The following is a 22,709-nucleotide window of genomic DNA, read 5'->3' as shown; positions in this document are numbered from 1 at the left end:
AGATAAGATAAAGGTGTTGTAACAAGAGCAAAACCGCAAATCAAAATTGCTTGTTAACCTTGTTCAAAACCCATAACAAATTGCTAACAAGTAGAATTAGAAAGCTATGAAGATGATACAATAGGGTCAAGTGGGCTTTTAAGGCCTCAGATATGAGGTTAGTTTAGTACTGTAATCAATCACTGTCAGCTTATTGACAAAATGGAAGAAAGCATGCTGTTTCAGATTCTCAAAGGTACTTGACAAAATTCAACACCCATTTAAGATAAGTTTCTCTTGTCAGCTGGGAACAAAAGGGAATTTGTCTGGTTTAATAATTACTATGAAAAACTTACAAAACATCATACTTGGTAATGAAAACCTCAATGCTTTTTCTGTAATATTGGGTTTAAGTCTCACTCTTACCAGCCCTCTTTGTTATGGTAATCCCAGTGACTTTATTATGGCAAGAAAGAGAAGCAGAGATGTGTGAGCCCTAGACCACACAGTCATGTTGCAGAAAATTTTAATGAACGGATGAAAACAAAACCCAGAAACGAATGAGAACAATCATAGGACATGTCATAGAAATTGACTGCAATTGTATGTACAAACAATACACAAAATTTTGTATTCTAAAAGTTTTATTTTTTGAGACAGATTCTCATGTAGCCCAGGCTAGACTTGAGCCCCTTCTTGTTCCTTCTGCCTCTACCTTCTGAGATCTCAGATGGCAGGCATATGACACCCTACCTATCATACAAGGTACTGGGAATTGAGTTGTGCTTACGTGCCTGTAAACACCCTTCCAACTGACATATAGCTACAGCCCCTACAGTATTCCTTTAATAGCATCCAACTATGAAATTATTGGAAATAAAGTTAATAAAGTACATCAAATGTGCAATTCAAACAACAAAATATTACTGAGAAAAATCCTGATTAGTATTAACTGAGATATACACAGTGGTTATAAATTAAATGACTCCATATTGAAGTTAAGATGCAAGTTGTCTCCAGCTGATGCTTTTGTTTAATATTATCTTAATAAAAATTTATAGCAGGCCTTTTAAAAGGTTTTGTAGAAACTGGCAGGTGATTTTGAAATTTTCACAGAAAAGCAAAAAGCCTAGATTGTTGAAGCCTAATTTTTAAAATAAGGAACAAAGTTGTAAATAAGATAATGTAATATTGTCAGAAGGATGGGCAATTGAATCAGGAGCATGAAATACAACGGTAAGGAATAGAGCCATACAGCTAATTTTCTATAAAAGTGCCAAGATAACTCAGAAAGGAAAATAGTTTTTCAACCATTGGTGCCATTACAACTGGATATCCATATGGAAGTAAATTACTCACTATATGCAAAATTACTTGTATTTTTAATAAATAAAATTCATTGTTGAGTTAAACATTAAAAAACAAAAACAGCCAGGTGGTGGTGGCACACACGCCTTTAATCCCAGCACTCTGGGAGGCAGAGACAGGCGGATTTCTGAGTTTGAGGCCAGCCTGGTCTACAGAGTGAGTTCCAGGACAGCCAAGGCTACACAGGGAAACCCTGTCTTGAGAAAACCAAAAAAAAACAAAAACAAAAACAAAAAACAAAAACAAATAAGCAAACAAAAACTCCAAACTATAAAACCTCCAGAAGAAAACTATAAAAAATATTTATAGCCTTGAACTAGGCAGATCTTTCTAAAGTGGGACATACCTACCCACACATGCCACACACATACATACCCACACACGTACCTACACATATACATATACATACACACACACACATCACACACACATACACACACATACACACACAAACACACATATACACACACACACCACACACCACACACACCACACACACATACATACACACACATACCATACACACACACACACACACACACACACATATACACATATACACACAAACACACATATACACACACACACCACACACCACACACCACACACCACACACACCACACACAACACACACACACATACATACACACACATACCATACACACATACACACACACACACATCACAATGAAAAATAACAAAAGTAATAAATTAGACCTTTACCCAAATGAAAGTCACTCCTCTGCTAAAAGCAACACCAAGAACATATATTGGTATTTCATAAACTTGAGGAAAATACAATACCTATTTCTTGATAAGCAAATAAATCTCTCAGAAAAGGACATGCGGCATCATATTTGATCAGAAAAACTATCACAAGCAACTCGTAGACGTTCAGAAGAATGTCTAAAGTCGAGCTTTGCCACAGATCTAGTGGAGCTAGAAATACCAGGAACATGATGGAGTGTTCAGGGACATAAATGAACACTTTGGAAAAGCAATATTGTAGATGCAATTACATGTGCATTCACTGTATAATCCCATACTTAAGCTTCAAGCTATTTACCCACAAAGAAATAAAATTCATATGAGCATGAAGATCAGTATTTGTGCATGAGTAGTGGTCCAGCAGGGCAAATGTAGACTCTTGGTATGTACACACAATGGAATATGTACCATTCAACAAGAAAAGAGAACATAAACACTACCACCTACATAAATGGACATTATGTAAAAGTCTGTAAAGTAGTATGCTGTGTGATTGACAAACAGCCAAGCACCACAAAGTACACATCACATGATTTCCTTTGCAGCAAAATTGAGAAAAGACAGGTCTAACATATAGTCATAGAAACTGAAGGTCTGACTCACTGGGGTACATCGGAGAACGGGCCCAGCAAGATGACTGAGGGGTTGCAGGGGTCTACCACCAAGCCTGATGGTTTCTTCCCCAGAAATGGGCGTGGCAGAAAGATCAAACTGATCCCCACAAGTTATCCGCTGACCTGTACCATGGCGTGCATGGATCCACACAAGAATCCAGGCGAAGGAAGGAAGGAAGTGAATAAAGAGTGTGAAAAAGTAGAGTGTGGAAAGTTTTACATCACAAGTATCATGAGAGGACCAGGCAGCAGGGAGAGCAGAAGTACTGTACGTTAGGATTATGGTATGGCTCTCACAACGTATATGCTGTAAATGCCAACACCAAATACTTTAAGTACATACATCATATTTGACGGAATCTTTATCTCAAATAATTTGATTTTAAAACGTCTAGTCTTGGTAACTGGCAAACACGTTAGGAGTTGGTTGGATCAGAAAACAAGCTTGCTTTGTAATTGTATGTGATCTTAAAAGCATTTATCGTTTAGGAACAGATTATTTGTTATTGTTTTTTTTATAGAGATTTCGTCCATGTTAGTAGCTATATTTTGTGTGCAACTGGGTTTGGAAAAAGTATAGAGACCAGCCCAGCAAATGGCAGCCTAAAATGGTTATAATGTGACGTTTGCTTTGACTGGAATTGTGATTGATAGCATGCACTTTATTATAATTTAATTAATTATACTAATTAAAATGTTTTTAAAACATACAGTTAGTTTGTATTTAAGGGCTCTAATGTTACAGAATATTTGATCATACAGTGTTATTTATCAGAAAAACCTGTTTCTAGTTGTGGTGTGGCTCAGCCCTAGCACACACCTTTAATCTGAGACTTTTCTGCTTATTGCAAACAAGATTAAATAATAAAGCCATCCAAAGGTTGAGACAGAGCAAACAACCAGTTGACAGGGAGTGAATATCGGAAAAATCCAGAGAGTAACAGGAAGTCAGGAGGAAGGAGAGAGACACACAGAATGTTGAAGGGAAGAACGTTCGGCTTGAGGAGGTTTTAAGACAGCACAGAGAAGGAGAGCTTCCTTTTGAGACATTGGCTGAGTAGGAAGATCAGCTGGGTGCTTTCTCTGCCTCTCTGAGCTAGAAGGCTCTTACCACAGCATCTCACTCCGAGTCTTTATTGGTAAAATCAAAAGTTTGAGGTTTTGTTAAAAAGCAACACTCTTATGTTCTAAATACTTTATAATGTGTTACTTGACATACAATTATCAAATAATGTAGGGCTTAAAAGCTATTCTTCACATGTGTGTCTTCCTGTGTATACATACCAATCCATTTTCCTCTGCTACTGAAATAAATCTCAAAAATCGAGGCCACTCAAAAATTTTTTGGGCACTAGATATCAAAAAGTAAACTGAAACACATCTGTCTACATAGATAATATAACTCTGTGGCACCAACTTTAATACATCTGGAATCTCAAGTCAGAGAAAGGGCAAGAGGTAAGAGAAGAATGATATTTACAGTTGGGAATAGGTGTTGGAGTTCCCAGAGCTAGGCAACACCCTGCAGGCCAGAATCATCTGAGGGCAAAGAGATTGGATCCTGATTCCCTGTGTGTGGGGAGAAAACTGACCAGCAGACGCTGTACAGCTTGTCTGCAGACTGAAGGAGGTTCATTAATATCCTAAAAAGATCAAGCTCAGGCTGATACCCAAAGGTTACAGACTGCTATAATATCTACATCATCCCAATTTGGGATGTATAGAGCAGCACTGTCTGCAGGAATACTTGAAGGGTTGTCTGGCAGCACGTGGACCTGAAGCATCGTTTCTGAGTAGGTGTTTGTCTCCTGTTTTCCCTTTATGATAGGAAGTTGCTGAACGCAGCACACTTGCTTGACCCCCAAGTTCCTTGCTTGGGATAGTTCATCTGATTTCCATACTGCTCACCTTTTCATGACAGGGAACAAAGAAACTGACTCGGAAAAAAAAATGTGCTTAAGCTCACACATTGTCATTTAGAGTCAAGAAATAATCTCACATCTGTCTTCCCATCAAACTGTCCTTCCCAAATCTTTGTAGAACAGAAGGTCATTTTTGTCAGTACACCAAGAATTGAAAAGACCTTTACAGACAGGTTTATACCGAAATTCCCAGGAGGCTGACTCACTGAGGTCTAATTTATAATACATAATGAGAAGTCAAATTGACCAGGGAGACGATAGAGCATTGAACCTGCGTTTTCTCACGGAACACAAGGGGCACTTAGAAAGCAAAATGGTGTTTATAATATCCCTTAGTGGGTATAAACCAGAAACAAAGGATCAGAATGACCTTATATGATAAGGACTTACCAAAGGCCTTTCAGATTGCCTTCCTCACTGTGGATAGGTGACAGTGATTGCTATAGTATCTCTTAACACAGAGGCCACCAAATACCTGGAATAGGAATCATAAGATAACAATTTATCCTAGGGCTGAGAGACAGAGGACATGCCTATTCTGTGTACTGGCTTCATGTGACCCTTTTACTATACATGCACTCACACCACACACTCTCACATACACACACACACTCATACACACACACACACACACACTCATAGCTCATACACATACACTCGCACACACACTCATATACTCACACACTCCACTCATACACACACAGTCACATTCATACTGCACACACACTCACACTCATACCCACACTCACATCTCACACTACACACACACACATATACGCACTACAAAAGCATCTCATGTCCTGTGATAATCCAATCCCCACTAAGATCCTATTTTAAAACCTTTCTTGCAAAGGATGTCCTCTGTTCCTGATGGTGATAAGATGACTCTCAGAGAAGGTATTTCTGCCTGAAAGCAGACTTTATTCCAAGCTGATTGGTGTGCAGTTTCAGTACGCGCTCACTGATGTTTCAGACTTCTGGAGAGGGTGCGTCAAGCCTTGTCTCTTCTGTTAACCATTTATGGCTGGTTCCATGAGTCTGTGCTGAGGAGCAGAGTGAGGTGGAGAGCTCTGAGGCAGATGGCAGCCGTAAGGCCGGCACGGCTCTTCCTAGCTGAGTGATCACAAGCGGAGGCTTACTGCCTCTGCACTTCAGACTCTCTGTTTTATAAACAGAGGATAATTGAAGCACATTTATTATTGTGTGTATATGAGGGTAAAAGACTGATTGTGTATAAAGTTCCAGACAGGGCCTCACAAACAGGTCACTCCCAACACACACAAGTTGCGCTCTAGTGCAGGCCTGCAGCCTCTCACTCTCCTGACTTCTCCCCTCCCCCACACTTGCTGTCCCTCAGTGCTGCTCCCTGACAATCATACAGCACGAGGCCGGCATCCGCAAAGTCACAAATTTCTGAGGTTCTTTAGCCCTGTAAAAGCCATCTATTTGGTACAAACATAACACACGCGTAGCTGGAATATCTAAGTCTTTATTGTTACCGGTTTTGGTTGGTTGGTTGATTGGTTTGGTTTTAGTTTTGGTGTTGTTTTGTTTTTGAGACAGGGTCTCATTCTGAAACTCAGGCTGGCCTGGAACTAATTATACAAGACATTGGTCTCAGATTCCCAGCTCTCCTCCTGCCTCACCCTAACAAGTGCTGGGATTTCTGCCATAAGCTAACCGTGCTTGGCTAAACGTAAGGGGTCTGGGTTTTATTTTTTTAAGCCTCATTCTAATGATATTTGTGACCTTGGCCATAAATTTCTTAGGTTTTCCCTTTCTTTTGAGTAAGTGGAAATAAAAAGTTCTTCTTCTATGAGAAAGGCCTTTGTTTGCTGAATGATTGCAAGTAGGTGGACACAGACCTAGTGACTCATACCTTTATTTGCAGAACCAGGAGGCAGAAGTGGGCGGATCTCTGTGTGTTCCAGTTCAATCTGGTCTGAGAAACCCAGGTCAGCCAGGGCTGTCCAGTGAGACCCTGCCTCAAAACAAAGAACAAAATTATTGCAAGGCCTGATTGGCTATTTTCATGAAGGCAATGCGTATCTCTAGGATTGTGCCAATGACAGGGATACACCTTTCTCTTCATCTTACCCTTGAGTAATGGGGACCCTCTGTTCCTCTGCTGTAAGGAGTGAGGGTTGGGGACAGCTCTCCAGACCTGTGTCTCCCACTTGCTAAAGGAAAGCGGCCTTGGCAGCTGAGTCTCCTGCCTTCCTGAACTGTGAAGTACATTCCTCCTTTTGGTTCCTTGAAGCCCATCACTCAGCTCTTCCTCCAGGCCCCCTGCAGGTGCATGTCTGTCTTGGCCATATTGCCCCCTTTCCCCAACCATCCGTCTCTATCCCACATGTGATGAGATGCGTGTGGCCAGGCAGTGAAAACAATCTAGGGCCTTTGATATCTGCTCTACAAGTTCAGCTGACTTTACCTCCAGTCCCCATTAGTCTCAGCTAAGATATACATACTCCATGGGACAGGGAAGGGGGCTCCTTGGTCTCAGCCACACAGCCATGATGATTTAACTGAGGGAGGACTGAGAGTGAGGCTGGTCATCAACAAACAAAGCAGACAGCTTTTGAGCCTGTTTTGTGATCACTGGAAGCTTCTTTGACTTCTAACAGAATTTTGTGGTGTGTATGGACACCCCTTAAACAGGCTCCACTTTTACTAATGCCAGCTCGTCACAAAGAGAAAAAAAAAAAAAAAACCCTGAAGGGTCAATTTACAAATACAAAAAAGAAAAATAATAAACTTAAAATGAGGTGGGAAAGTCCATCGAGAGAGCTGGATGTAAAAACTTTGTACAAGAAACAGATGCACTCTGCACTGAACCATATTTACAGAGAAAGCCATTTGGCCAACCTCTCTGCTCTGTTCAGAATGCAGCATTCTCTGTTTAGCAAAGTCTTTACCACAAGGCAGTAGGTGTTGGCTTATCCAATGTGGGTTTTTGCTGCCAGCAACAATGGTTCTAAAAATATGCAAGACAACTGTATACCTCACTGGATAGCTGTAGCACAGAAAAGGTATTTGAAGCACAACAGACACCATGGGCTGGGCGGACTGCGGCTGCCTCCAGCTCCTCACAGGGACAGCTGTCACTTCTCCGCAGCCTGCTTCTGTCTTGGAATCTAGGGGCGGTTAGCAAGGCACGCTGCAGACATTTCTTGAAATGTAAACTGTGTGTGCCCTGAGATTTGTCTTAAGATCTCCTTTCAGCTTAGCTGAGAACAGTATTTCCATAATCCTCTGTTGGAATAGGTTCACACTAACATGGGCCATGAGAGTTGTTTAAAATCTCCTCTTTCCTCCCTCCCCCCCTTTCTCTCTTCCCCCTTTCTCTCTCTCTCCCTCTGCCCTCCCTTTGCCTTGTCTCCTTTTCTCCCTCCCTCCCTTCTCTTCATCTCCTTCCTCTCCCCATGTCTCCCTTCCCCTTCCTCTCCCTGTCCCCATCCCTCCCTCTTCCTCTTCCACCCTCTCTTTCCCTCTCTCCACTTCCTCCTGTCTCCTTCTATCTCGCTCTCCCCCCTTTCTTCTACTCCCCTCCCTTTCCTCCTGTCTCCTATCCCTCTTTCCCTCCTTCCATTCCTCTCCCTGTCTTCCTTCCCCACCCCCCCTCCCCATCTCTTTTTCTCCCTCCCTCTGCCTCTTCCCTTCCCCTGTCTCCTCCTCCTCTTCCTCTCTTCCTCCTCCTCCCTCCTGTCTCCTTCTTTCCCTCTCTCCCCTTCTCTCTTCCCTCTACTGCTGTGTGATGTAAGTTGCAGATGTGGATGAGCTCAGTGCACACGCATCATGATGGGCGTGTGGAGATCAGAGGGCAGCAGCCTTGCGCATCCCTCTTCACTTTCCAGTTTGCTTGACACAAAGTTTCCAAAGCCTTTCTCTGTGCCAGGCCTCCAGGGATCTTTGCGCCTCTCTCACCTGGCCACTGAGCCCACCCACCATGCTAGAGTGTAAAGCACAAGGTGGAGACAGTAGAGGGTCCCTAGTGTTAGGATTCTGTCTAAGCTCCACCCCACAGTTACCTGGCAACAGCTAGCTATGCCCCTCCCCACAGTTGCCTGGCAACAGCCAGGTAGACCTGGCCTACTATAAAAGGGGCTGCTTGCCCCTCCTCTGTCTCTTACCTCTCTAATCAATCTTGCCTCATGGCGCTCTCTCCTCTCTGCCCCTCTTGGGCTCTCCTCCCCTCTCCCTCTCTCCATGGCCGGCCTCCACTTCTGTGTGCCAGTCTCTGCCTCACACCTCTGAGGTCAAGCATTATGTTCTTATTTTTGTCTCTTCTCTCTCTCTCTCTGTCTCTGTCTCTATCTGTCTCTCTCTGCCTCCACTACCCCATTAACTCCCACCCTCTGCCCTGAATAAACTCTATTCTAAACCACGTCTGTGTGTGTTTGGTCCCTCAGTGAGGAGAGGTGCCTGGGCATGGCCCGCCTAGGCACCCCCATCCCCACAGTGCCTTATACCATTCTCTAAACCTCTCTCTCTCTTTTTATGAACTAAACATTTGGTGCCGAAACCTGAGAACAACACCTAGGACTCACACATGCTATGTAGGAAAGCCTTTCCTTTAATAACCAAGGAGCTTGCATAGGGAGTTCAGGTGTGTATATCACTTGCATTTCTGCAAAGGAAAAAAAAAACAGATTAAAAGGCGTTCATAAGCCAAGAATAAAATGAGCCTGAACCATGAATATAAACAGCAGAAATTAGTGGGCAATCATGCAAACAGTCCAGCAACATCTAGATTCTCAAAAAAAAAAAAAAAAGTAGGGTTCTGAGGCTGAAGTCTGTGGAGAAAGGAAAGAGAGTATCTAGAAAATTCTAAAGTTTTCACTGGTGAACAAAAATAACAACATAATGTTGGACCTCAGAGGTATGAGGCAGAGACTGGCACACAGTGAATGGGGAAGGAAGGCAGGAACAGGGCTTCCATCTGAAGAAGGGTCTCACTGTTCACTTAGTTTATGAGGGGAGAGAGAGAGGAAAAGAGACAGAGAGACAGACACAGACACACACAGAGAGAAAGAGTGTCTACTACTCACTGCTCAGGAGGCTGAGGCTAGGCTCCCAAGAAAGTTTTCACTACCAACAGTTCACCACCACGAAGCATGAAGCGTTTAATGCATTTTGAGGATTTAGAATGGGAAGGGAGTATAAGTTAATTAAAACACTATTAGCATGAATTGGTTGTGTTACAGGTGCTGGACAGTCCTGCTGCCATGGGCATCATCAGAAGCTTTGGACTTCTTCCTCCGTGCATTTTGGTACCTCAAAGGCAATTATAATGTGTCGACAAAGGGACCATCTTGCCAGGAGTGTCACCTCTCACATATGGTTTGCTTTAGAAAGTTAAATATAGCTCAGCTCCCTGGTCTCTGTGCCACACACATGTGCCACATAAAAGCCTTTTCTAGACACAGCATTCATTTGAACTTAAACTTCACACACTTGGTCCCGTCTCCTAATCCTCACTTAAATAAATTAAAATCCTCCTTGTGAATTTTTTCAAAGTCAAACTCCTATTAGATTGTTCTGAAGAAAACTACCCTGACTTCCATTACAAAGAAGCAAGGAAGAGAAACATTTTCCAGGACTGAAAGCAGGAGGGGAGGGGCACCATGCTGAGGGAAACATGGACTTGAGGTATTTCCACAGTTTTCCAGAAATCTCCGTGTGGTACATTTGACATCCGAGGGGTTGAGAATGTCAGCCAAGGCTCCACTTTTCAGCGTGGGCATCTTCTTCTCTCCCAGATTCTGGTTACCAAGGTCACAGCCTAGCTCTGGCCCTCCTCTGGACCACACTAATAGCCTAGCTAACTGCTTTTATCCATGTCACTCTCATGCACTGGGGCCTTCCAAAGCCCTTGCAAGTTCCCGTTCTCTAGCAGCTATGTTCAACCTGCTAAACCTCAGAAGCATGACTGCTCACGTTCTTCATCAAGGCCCCTCCCAGCTCTTCCATGTGCTGCTCTGCAGACCCAGGTCTACACCTCCAGAGCCCTTCTACTCCTCCCTCACCTCTCCTCCATATCACCAGCCTGTCCACCATTCTTGTCCCCTATTTCTCTTCCTCTATATGTGCTGTTGCCTCTGGAGTCACTGGGACTCTGTGTACATTTTTCCACCAGCTGCAAGAAGCCTCTCCTCTCTTATTAAGATTTTTTTTGCCCCTAGCTACTACCCTGCCCTTCTCAAGTCAGCTAAGACCTGGGCATCAGACATTTCAGTCCTTATATTCCAGCTATGAATTTGTAGTTTTCCTCTTTTCAGAGTGCTGCTTTTTCAATTCCTTTAAAAAAATGCTTTTGTGGGGAGGGTCTAATACATATTCCAGAATAAATCACTTATCATGACTAATAAAAAAGCCAGGGTAATGATGATATTGTCATTTTAAAATCTGTAATGGTTCAAAATAATCTTCCCCTCTCACTGATAATTACCACCACGGTAGACTGCATGCAGAAATAAATATGTAAGGTGTTTGGCACAGCACCTGCTGCAGGAAGTGATCACTAAATGTTTGCTCTTTTGTAGTTACGATAGTTCTCAATAGCAGAACTGTCATCCGCTGGTTACAATATGCATAACAGGTTGGGCCATTAAATGACACAGCATTACCATGTGGCAAACTCACAACAGTGTCTTCTCAATAATGATAATCCACATTAGCAATTCACTTCACTGTTTCAATAGCAGTTTATAAGCTTAATGTAGAACAGAGGCCAAGAGAAATAGTATAAGGTAGCAAGCATAGTATGGTAGAGAACTGTCAACAGTCCAATAGGAGGAAGGAATACGGTTTTATGAATGTGCATTGGGCATCAGAAAAGGTGAATAACAATTAGTTCAATGAGGACAGATTCTGTGATGCTCTGCCTCCTAGGGAAGGCAGGGAGGGGCCCATGGGTGAACTGGAGGGCTTGCTATGAGCTTTATCAGAAACTGGATAGGCCAAAGCACAAGCAATCGTGTCTAAGTGACTTTCTTAGCAAACACTCTGGTATAGATGTATAGTCGTCTATGCACAGGCCACGGGAAGACAGGAGGCCAGGCTGCCTGTTAGGATTCTGTCTAAGCTCCACCCCACAATTACCTGGCAACAGCCAGGTATGCCCCTTCCATAGTTGCCTGGCAACAGTCAGGTAGACCTGGCCCACTATAAAAGGGGCTGTTTGCCCCTTCTCTCTCTCTCTCTCTCTCTCTCTCTCTCTCTCCCTCATTGCTCTTGCCACTCTCACCTCTCTGCCCCCCTTGGGCTCTCCTCCCCTCCCCCATCTCTCCATGTGGTCATGGCCGGCCTCCTCTTCCCTTTCCTCCCCTCTCCTCCCTTCCCTTTCTCTCTCTTCCCCTCCCCTCCTCTTCCCGCCCCTCCCCTTCTCTCTCTCTCTCTCTCTCTCTCTCTCTCTCTCTCTCTCTCTCTCTCTCTGCTTTCACTTCCCATTAACTCCCATCCTCTGCCCTGAATAAGCTCTATTCTATACCATGTCTATGTGCGTCTGGTCCCTCAGGGAGAGGGGATGCCTGGGCATGGGCCCGCTGGGGCACCCCCTTCCCTAACATCGCCTTGCCACATTCTCTAAACCCCTTCTCTCCTTTTATAAACCCATCATTTGGTGCCGAAACTGGGAACAACCCTGCCTGCACAGGGAGTCTCTAGAGCTACCGTCAGAAGAAAGTATCAAAGACTTTCTCTTTCTCCTGGAGGTTATTCTTTCCTGGGGATCTAAGGTGGTTCCTCAGATGTCAAGGGGAGATTTAGGATGACTGCTTTTCTTCATTTTCATTTGTAATGCTGGACAGGCCTTTCAGCCCTCTCAGCTGCTCCTTACTACTCTACCACTGAGCGGCACCCCAGAGCACCCCTCCCTGATCTTGGGTAGGAGAAGAAAATGGAGATTAGAAGTATCTTGGTTCTGAGGAAGTTCCTAAGTTCTTTTACTTCCTTTCAATGTAATAGTATGAAACATGCCTCACCCCTTGACCCAAAAATTATAAGTTTGGAACATTGTTTTTTGAGCACTAGCAACAGGTAGCCAAGGATTGACTCAGATGACACTCGACATTTCTGGACAATGTGGTGGCTGAATTGTCACACTGAAGGAAACAGACATGACCCTTTAGTACCTGTTCAACAAATCAGATAAATAACCATTTCATCATTTGAAGCTGCTTCACCACAATCACCAATGGGCCAGCCTATGCCTACACGAACAATTTCATGGCTCAAAGGACCCTCTGAAAGCACGCCAGAAAAGGCAATCCCGTGTTTCTCAAGTAGTTGCTCTTATAAAGCGGTTACTGTTGATGTCAAATGTGTACTTTAGAAAATCTAGGGTAAAAGGCTTATGATCCTAAAATTACCCCCAAACAAGACTTTTCTAAAGTCTTCATTCCTAATTATTAAGCAGGCTTAGAAATCGGGGCATTATAAAAATGTAAAGGTGGAAACTGAACCAGATTCCCTATGCTTTAGAAACAGCTGTGAGCATTTCTTTGTGGTGTGAATTAACGGATATAAAGCAAAAATTCATGGTCACCCTAGATAGAACTCATCATGAAATATCGATGGAAACATTATCAGACTTCCAGAACAGGTTACAATGTCCCTGAAAATCAGCTTCGTTGTTGTTGTTGTTGTGTTTTTTTTTTTTTGGTTGTTGTTGTTTTAAGTTAAAAATTACCTTGTACATGAAATAAGGGAAGTCATCCACAGACAGAGTTAAATTATACAGACTTGGCCTGGCTAGGGTTTAGGTAACAAACTTAAGGGTCCAAGTTGGGGTGGCAACTTGCCAACAGAGCACATGCCTAGCATGCATAAAGTCCTTTTCAATCCTAACTAGCAAAATTAAAATAAAAAAATAAATAGATTAAAAAGGACTTGAAGTTCAATTAAACCCATTAACATAGCGGTATATTGAATCTTACAAAGATAATAATAAAAACTGAACACTTGATTGTGGGTAATGACATTTATATGCCTGGGCCTTACAGGGAAAAGAGGAGAGAGAGAGACGGAGAGAGGCTTTCTATATAAAATTTTACTCCTAAATTGTAGTGTGTGATAAACTTTGAACACGAAGTAGAGCAAGGGTAAGGGGACCTCAAAGGAGGATGGCTTGGAGTGGCAATGATTGTTTCATGACTAAACTCTAGCCAAGCTTTTAGTGAGGCATCACGCTGGGCCCTCTCGTCTTGGATCTGGCCTAGTTTTAGCAAACATCCTGCTAAGGCTCTGTTGAAAGAATCCCTACTCTTGGTGCCCCATGGCCCTGGCCTGCTATGAACAAGAACCCCTGTCTGTTCTTGGTGTTCCCTACCCAATGCCCCTCACTTTGCTTATTGGCTCTAATTCCTCCTTTGTCCTTGAAGTATTTAGAATGGAGTTCCATCACCCCCTGTGTGGTAGTCCTACATCTAGTACAAGAACCGTGAATATAGTGTCTGTCGCACTAACAAGAGCAGAGACAGGGAGAAGACAGTAGGGGCAGGAAGCAGGGGGAGGAGGCAGATGGGACCAGCTCAGGCAGAGACTCCAATATTGCATCAAAGATTTGGGCTTCTGCTAAAAGAGAACAGGAAGGCATTGAAGTGTTGAAGCTACAGGATGATCTGATCAGATTTGCATCTTTGAAAGATCATTCTGTCTTTTACAAGGAGCGAAACCATCTTTAAAACCTTTGCATTATGTAAAAGGACATGAAAGAAAATTGATCTCAGTTAAACATATGCTAATCTACACCTCAGGAGGCTGAGTATCTGAGCAGAAATTCGGAAGCATAGTCTAGATGCAGCCAACTGTGAGTGCTCCTATCGTCCAAGGTCTTCATCCTCAATGACTCTACAGCACACTGTGGGTTGTGACCACCTCAGCCACAGAAGCCTTCTGTTTAATTGTGGGAGGAGAGTGGGGATATGGGTGGGCAATGTGTAATCATTCCAACAGTCTCACCTGACACCCCTGCTTACAGAGCAACTGTGTCTGCTTACCGAGAGGCCTATACAGAATCAACTAACCTGGGCTCACAGGGACTCACAGAGACTAAACAGACAACCAGGGAGCATGTGTGGGCCTGACTGCGCATGTTACAGATGTCTATCTTGTCTTCATGTGAGACTCCCAACAATGGGAACAGGGCTGTCTCTGACTCTGTTGCCTGAATTAGGGACCCTTTTCCTTCTACTGGATTGCCTCATCCACCTTTACTAGGAGAGGAGGTGCCAGGGCTAGTTGATATCCATGGAAGGTCTGCCCTTTTCTAAAGAAAAATGAAGGAGCTAGTGAAGAGGAGGGTAAGAACAAGAGCGATGGGAAAAGAGGTATTACGAGGAGAAGAAGGAGGGGAAAGTTTATATAAATATATATACATGTGCTATATGTATGTGTATATGTGTATACATATGTATTACACATGTATGCATATATGTATGTATATATTCATGAATGTATATATATGTGTGTATTTGTATATGTTTATATATGTATATATGTATAAATATGCATATATATGTTTATTTGTGAAAATGTGTGTATATATGCATATGTGTGTTGTTTTAATAAATAGATAAAGAAAATATGGTTTATATAGACAATGGAGCTTCATCCAGCCACAGGACAAAATCATGTTTTTTTTAAATAAGGAGATGGATCACTGTGTTAAGTGAGCTGAACCAGATGCAGAAAGTCATTTTTGTAATCTAGACTTAAAAAATGGAAGTAGAAGAGGGGGCTATTGGTGAGGAGTAACAGGACTGTAAGACTATTTAGCTACAGGAAGGAAACACATAGGAGAGGGGAGTAGGGATCAGAGAGGGCAATGGGGGTGAATCATGCTATACACATGTATGAAAATATTATAATGAAACCTCTTACTCTGAACAATCAATATGTGCCAAAGAGAAAGGATATTATCTCAAACAAGCTTCTTTTTAGCTTCACAGAGGTCATGCGACTTGAGTAATGGGGTGAGTGTTGGAGTCACAGGCATGTACGGGTCAAGATAATAGTGATGAGGGTCTGCGAAAGTGGGGTGAGGGTTACAGTAATGGGGGAGGGTCTCGTCATGGGAATGAGCTTTGTCATGTGGATGAGGGTATTCTCATAGGGTAAATGATGTGGTCATGAGAATGAGTTGAGGTTATGGGGGACAGGGTTGGAGAGTCACATAATAACGTCACAGCAACCTTATGTGCTTCAGGTCTAAGAGGCTCAGGTCAGGGTATAAGAGCATCAGCTGAGCCCTCCAATCACCTGTTCTTTCTGCTGGAGCAGACTCTTACGGGATCTACCACAGTGAAGATACCATCTCATGGTCCATCCTAGAGAACCCCCTGCACTCAGGGCATTTGGTAAGAATCCCCTCCCACCTTTGGAGTCCCAGAGTTGCTGCTGGGGGCATGTGGGATTGGCTACCCAGCAACCACCAAAACCCCCGCCCTCCCGAATACCACGCCCCTTCTTTTCCTTCTGCCCCTTCTGCTGTCCTTTCTGCTAGGGAAGACTCTTGCAGGATCTGCCACAGTGAAGACAACATATCCCTGATACATCCTAGAGAACCCGCTGCACTCAGGGCAGTTGGTCCCTCCTCAGGAGTGCAGAGAGTCCTGGGAACACAGGTAAGACAGGAGCTACTGCTCAGAGGAACCCCTCTGTAACTCTCAGGTGGGAGCCTTCCAGTTTCTGTCTCTAACTGGGGGCTATCTTCTGTCACAGTGTGCCATATCCAGGTGGCACAGGGAGATAGCTAACATCCCAGGACTGTGGAGAGGCCTGAGGGCACAGAGCTACATACACAAACACCACTACATGAGAGCTGGTCTCCCAGGAGTACCTACATACCTTGATGCACAGAGAGAATGGGAATCCCAGGAGTACAGATAGACAGACTTGCAGGACAGATAAGCCACAGTCAGAGACAGCGAGACCAGCTAACACCAGAGATAACCAGATAGCAAAAGGCAAACACAAGAACATTACCAACAGAAACCAAGGCAACATGGCACCATCCAAACCCAGTTCTCCCATAACAGTAAATCCTGGATACCCCAACGCACTGGAAAAGCAAGAGCTGGATTTACAATCACATATCATGATGTTAATAGAGAACTTCAAGAAGGACATAAATAACTCCCTTAAACAAATACAGGAGAACATGGGTCAAGAGGTAGATGCCCTTAAAGAGGAAACACAAAAATCCTTTAAAGAAACACAGGAGAACATGGGCCAACAGGTAGAAGCTCTTAAAGAGGAAACACAAAAATCCCTTAAAGAATTATAAGAAAACACAAACAAACAAGTGAAGGAACTGAACAAAACTATCCAGGATCTAAAAATGGACTTAGAAACAATAAAGAAATCCCAAAGGGAGACAACTCTGGAGATGAAAAACCTTGGAAAGAAATCAGGAGTCATAGATCAACAACAGAATACAAGAGATAGAAGAGAGAATCTCAGGATTTGAAGATACCATAGAAAACATTGACTCAGCAGTCAAAGAGAATGCAAAATGCAAAAAGCTTGTAACCCAAAACATCCAGGAAATCCAGGACCCAATGAGAACATCAAACCTAAGGAGTATAGCTATAGAAGAAAATGAAGATTTTCAAATTAAAGGACCAGTAAATATCTTTAGCAAAATTATAGAAGAAAACTTCCCTAACCTAAAGAGATGACAATGAACAATTAAGAAGCCTACAGAACTCCAAACAGACTGGAGCAGAACAGAAATTCCTCCAGTCACATAATAATCAAAACATCAAATTCACTAAACAAAGAAAGAATATCAAAAGCAGTAAGGGGAAAAGATCAAGTAACATATAAAGGCGACCTATCAGAATTACACCAGACTTCTCACCAGAAACTATGAAAGCTAGAAGATCCTGGGCAGATGTCATACGACCCTAAGAGAACATAAATGCCAGTCCAGGCTACTATACCCAGCAAAACTCTCAATTACCATAGATGGAGAAACCAAGATATTCCATGATGAAACCAAATTTACACAATATTTTTTCACAAATCCAGCTCTAGAAAGGATATTAGATGGAAAATGACAACACAAGGAGGGAAACTATACCCTAGAAAAAGCAAGAAGATAATCTTTCAACAAACCCAAAAGAAGATAGTTACACAAACAGAATTCCACCTTTAACAATAAAAGTAACAGGAAGTAACAATCACTTTTCCTTAATATCTCTTAATATCATTGGACTCAATTCCCCAATAAAAAGACAGACTGGACATGTAAACCAGGAGCAACATTTTGCTGCATAGAAGAAACCCACCTCAGTGACAAAGACAGTCACTACTTCAGAGTCAAAGGTTGGAAAAAATATTTCCAAGCAAATTGTTCAAAGAAACAAGCTGGAGTGGCCATTCTTATATCCGGTAAAATTGACTTTTAACTAAAAGTTGTTGAAAGAGATAAGGAGGGACACTCCATGCTGGTTAAAGGAAAAATTCACCAAGATGAACTCTCAATTCTGAACATCTAAGCTCTAAATGGAAGGGCACCCACATTCATAAAATAAACTTTATTAAAGCGCAAAGCACACATTGTACCCCACACAATAATAGTGGGAGACTTCAATACCCAACTCTCAGCAAGGGATGAATCATGGAGACAGAAACTAAACAGGAATACATTGTAACTAAGAGAAGTCATCAACCAAATAGATCTAACAGATATTTATAGCACATTCCATCTGAAAGCAAAGGAATATACCTTCTTCTCAGCACCTCATGGTACCTTCTCCCAAATTGACCATATACTTGGTCACAAAATAGGCCTCAACAGATAAAGGAATATTGAAATAATTCCATGCACCCTATCAGATTACCATGGTCTGAGGCTGGTCTTAAGTTCAAACAAAAATAACGGAAAACACACATACACATGGATGTTGAACAATGCTCTACTCAATGATAACTTGGTCAAGGAAGAAATAAAGAAAGAAATTAAAGACTTTTTAGAATTTAATGAAAATAAAGACACATCATACCAAAACTTATGGGACTCAATGAAAGCAGTACTAAGAGGAAAACTCATAGCTCTAAATGCCTCCAAAAAGAAAATGGAGAGAGCTTACACTAGCAGCTTGACACTGCACCTGAAAGCTCTAGAACAAAAAGAATCAAACACACCCAAGAAGAGGAGATGGTAGGAAATAATCAAACTGAGGGCTGAAATCAACCAAATAGAAACAAAAGAACTATACAAAGAATCAACAAAACCAGGAGCTGGTTCTTTCAGAAAAATCAACAAGATAGATAAACCCCTAGCCAGACTAACCAGAGGGCACAGAGGCACTACCCAAATTAATAAAATCAGAAATGAAAAGGGAGACATAACAACAGAAACTGTGGAAATTAAAAAAACATCAGATCCTATTATAAGAGCTTATACTCAACAAAATTGGAAAATCTGAACAAAATGGACAATTTTCTAGACACATACCAGGTGCCAAAACAGGATCAGATAAACCATCTAAATAGTTCCATAAGTCCTGAGGAAAAAGAAGCAGTCATTACCAGTCTCCCATCAAAAAACAGCCTAGGATGAGATGGGTTTAGTGGGGAATTCTATCAGATCTTCAAAGAAGACCTAATACCAATAGTTTTCAAACTATTCCACAAAATAGAAACACAAGGACTACTACCCAATTCATTCTATGAAGCCACAATTATGCTTATACCGAAACCAAACAAGGACTAAACAAGGAAAGATAACTTCAGACCAAGTTCCCTTATGAACATTGATGCAAAAATACTCAATAAAATTGAGTGGCAGCCTTATTTATAATAGCCAGAAGCTGGAAAGATCCCAGATGTCCTTTGACAGAAGATTGGATCCAGAAAATGTATATTTACACTATGGTGTACAATTCAGCTATTAAACACAATGAATTCATGAAATTCTAAGGCAAATGGATGGAACTAGAAAGTGTCATCCTGAGTGAGGTAACCCAATCCCAATGAACACACATGGTATGCACTTGCTGATAGGTGGATATTAACCCAAAAGTTCAGGATAAACAAGAGACAATTCACAGACCACAAGAAGCTCAAGACGAAGAAAGACCAAAATGTGGGTACTTTGGTTTTTCTGAGAAAGGGAACAAAATACTCACAGAAGCAATTATAGAGACAAAGTGTGGAGCAGAGACTGAAAGAAAGGCCATACAGAGACTGCCCTACCTGGGGATTCATCCTATAAACAGTCACCAAACTCCAACACTATTATGTATGAGAAGTGTTTGCCAAAAGGAGCCTGTTACGGTTGTTTCTGGCCAGAGCCTTACAGATACGGAGGCAGATGCTAGCAGCCAACCACTGGACTGAGCGCAGGGTCCCCAATGGAGGAGTTGGAGGGAGGACTGGAGGAGCTGAAGGGGTTTGCAGTCTCAGGGGAAGAACGATGATGTCAGCCACCCAGATACTCCTGGCACCTAAGGACTAAGCCATCAACCAAGGGGTACACATGGTTCCAGCTGCAAGTGTGGTGGAGGAATGCCTTGTCCAGCATCAGTGGGTAGAGCGGTCCTTGGTCCTATAAAGGCTTGATAGATGCCCCAGCGTGGGGAAATCAAGGCGGGGTAGGTGAGAGTGGGTTGGGCAGAGGGGCATTTTCTTGGAGTTAGGGCGTGGGAGGATGGGTTGGGGGTTTTCTGGGAGGGAGGGGAACCGGGATAGGGCATAACATTTGAAAAGTGAATGAAGAATATATTCAATAAAAAATTAAAAATAAAGAGCATCAGCTGAGAGAAATGAAGTGGACCTGTGCCTTGGGTAAGGAAGTTCTGAATGATCTGAGCTGAGGTCACAAACAAGGGCTAGGATGAGGTCTGCAGATGTGTCAAGTGTGAGCCCCTTCCCCTTTACCATGGCCGAAAGCAAGGAGTGGAAAGCTGGGTCCCAAGAGAATCAGTCTGCTTCCTGTTGTGTGACTACAGGCTGGTGTTGCACTATGTTAGTGACTTCCCAGCCCGCATCAGTGATGCTCAGGATACAGAAGAGCTTCTGAGGTCATCCCTACACACCAAACATTCCTCCCTCTGCTCTTGCCTGCAGAGTCCCACACCCTCACCTTCCCAGCTTCCCCCTGGCTTCAAACACTCTTTCTTCTGACTATTGGAACCTGCCTTGGAAAACAAATATTTCAGCTCATGACTAAATTTGTCCCAGCAACTTTTGGTCCACCACTTTAATGAAACAATCAAACAAATTGAAAACCGTAGTTCCTTCTATTCCGTGCTACAAGATTGCCATACCCTCTCTGGGGCTTGGGGGTTTGCTTCTGAATTCATGGGCAACTAAGAGGCAGAAAAGGCAGGACTCTAAGCATGCAAATCAGATTAGCATCTGGAAGGAGAATTTGCCCGTGTAATTTGGCTGTACATTCCTTTGAGATCACTTTCTCCTGGTTTGGTCTGTGGTATGTTATCTTGCTCCATCACTGTTTGAAAGTAGGATTGAATATTTGACAGGTGGAGACAGGATCATGTCTGACAATGCTGCTTCAATGAGTAATAGGGCCTCAAGTTCTTGTATTCCATGACTAACAGTGGTGTTAATGACAACAAACGGGACTGGACGTCCTGTAAGCACAGGCCAATCAGTATTGTCAAGTCTGAAAAGAGAAGGCTTTCTAATCCATTATAGACAAGCAAGCTGCAATCAAGACCGCCACAGGGTCCACGCATCCACTGGTGGGAGCACTTTTAAAAGCCAGGAACCCACAGTGCTGCATTCCTGTCCTCCTACCCATTGGTTGTGGGTGGCAATCAGCTGTGATGGAGCAATTGACCTTTATAGAAATGAATGAGCATTTCAGGTGAGCATGGATTGGGACCAGATTAGCTTTCATTAGGCAGTAAGGACTGTGGTTTGCTATTTGGGTCCACATAGCTTGATGCCATTAAAGTTTTAATTGGAAACACGCAAGCCTTAATTACCTGTTCGTCATTCTTGTTTGCTGTCAGTGAGAACGGTCCTATTTTTAATTTTCTTAGGCCTTACTTTGGCTCCCTACCTACCCCCTATGGGTGATTAAATTGCTTGGACTAAATTTAGGGCATTTGGTACTTGAAAATCGTGTTAATCTTTGGAGAAGTGTCACAGATTAGGAGCATAGCTAATTATAACATGGACTTCAGAAACCTATTTCCTTCTGGAGCCTCTTCCAAGCATCTGAAATAGACCCTCTGGTTGCACACTAGGTAGAAGATAAGGTTGATCGGTACAACACACAGCCAGTTGGTCACCTACTCTCTAGCCCCTCAGGTAAAAAGTTTGTTCTCAGGAGTCTTATTGCAGCTTGAAGTATCTGCCCACAACCCCTCTGGTGATGTTTAACCTCACCCCAGGCGCTACATGAATACCTGGCAGGCTAACTCTCAAGGAAGGGCAGAGATGGTCTAAGCCTTTCCTCATTCACCTGTTGTCACCCACCCGTGACATCACTTCCCCACATCATACCCATATACCCACTTCCCCTCCCCCCCCTCTCTCAGACATGTACATGTACGCATGCACAGGCATGAGTACATACGAGCGCGCGCGCACACACACACACACACACACACACACACACACAGAGTCTTCTCCCATCATCCCCTGAATGTAGACACATCACCAGCCCACTGCCTCCCCATCCTCAATGGCTGCTTTGTGATATGACCGGTCAAGGAATGTCTTTCTCACCGTAGTGTCTCTAGAACTAATACATGTTAAAGTGAAAGTCCATCTGGGCTGCAGATGACTGGATGCCGTAGTAGCATGCCTCTGGCATTCGCCATGAGTGTTACCTGCTTCTGCGCACCTACACTAAACAATTTGCAAACATACAAATCTCAATCCTTTCCCTAGAAGGCATTCCCTACCATCCCTATATTTAAATGAGGAAGCTAAGTCTGTTTGCATAATGCCAGTGCATCAGCTGAGCCCTTCCTGCCAGTCCAGTTCCATATCCTGCATCCCTGACCATTTATTTGCATTGACAGGTCATTTACAAACTAGCGTGTACAAGGAGCAGCCCGTACTTCATAGG

The sequence above is a fragment of the Apodemus sylvaticus genome, chromosome 23 (assembly GCF_947179515.1).
Source record: "Apodemus sylvaticus chromosome 23, mApoSyl1.1, whole genome shotgun sequence".
NCBI lineage: Eukaryota > Metazoa > Chordata > Mammalia > Rodentia > Muridae > Apodemus > Apodemus sylvaticus.
Note: the sequence above shows the minus strand (reverse complement) of the source record.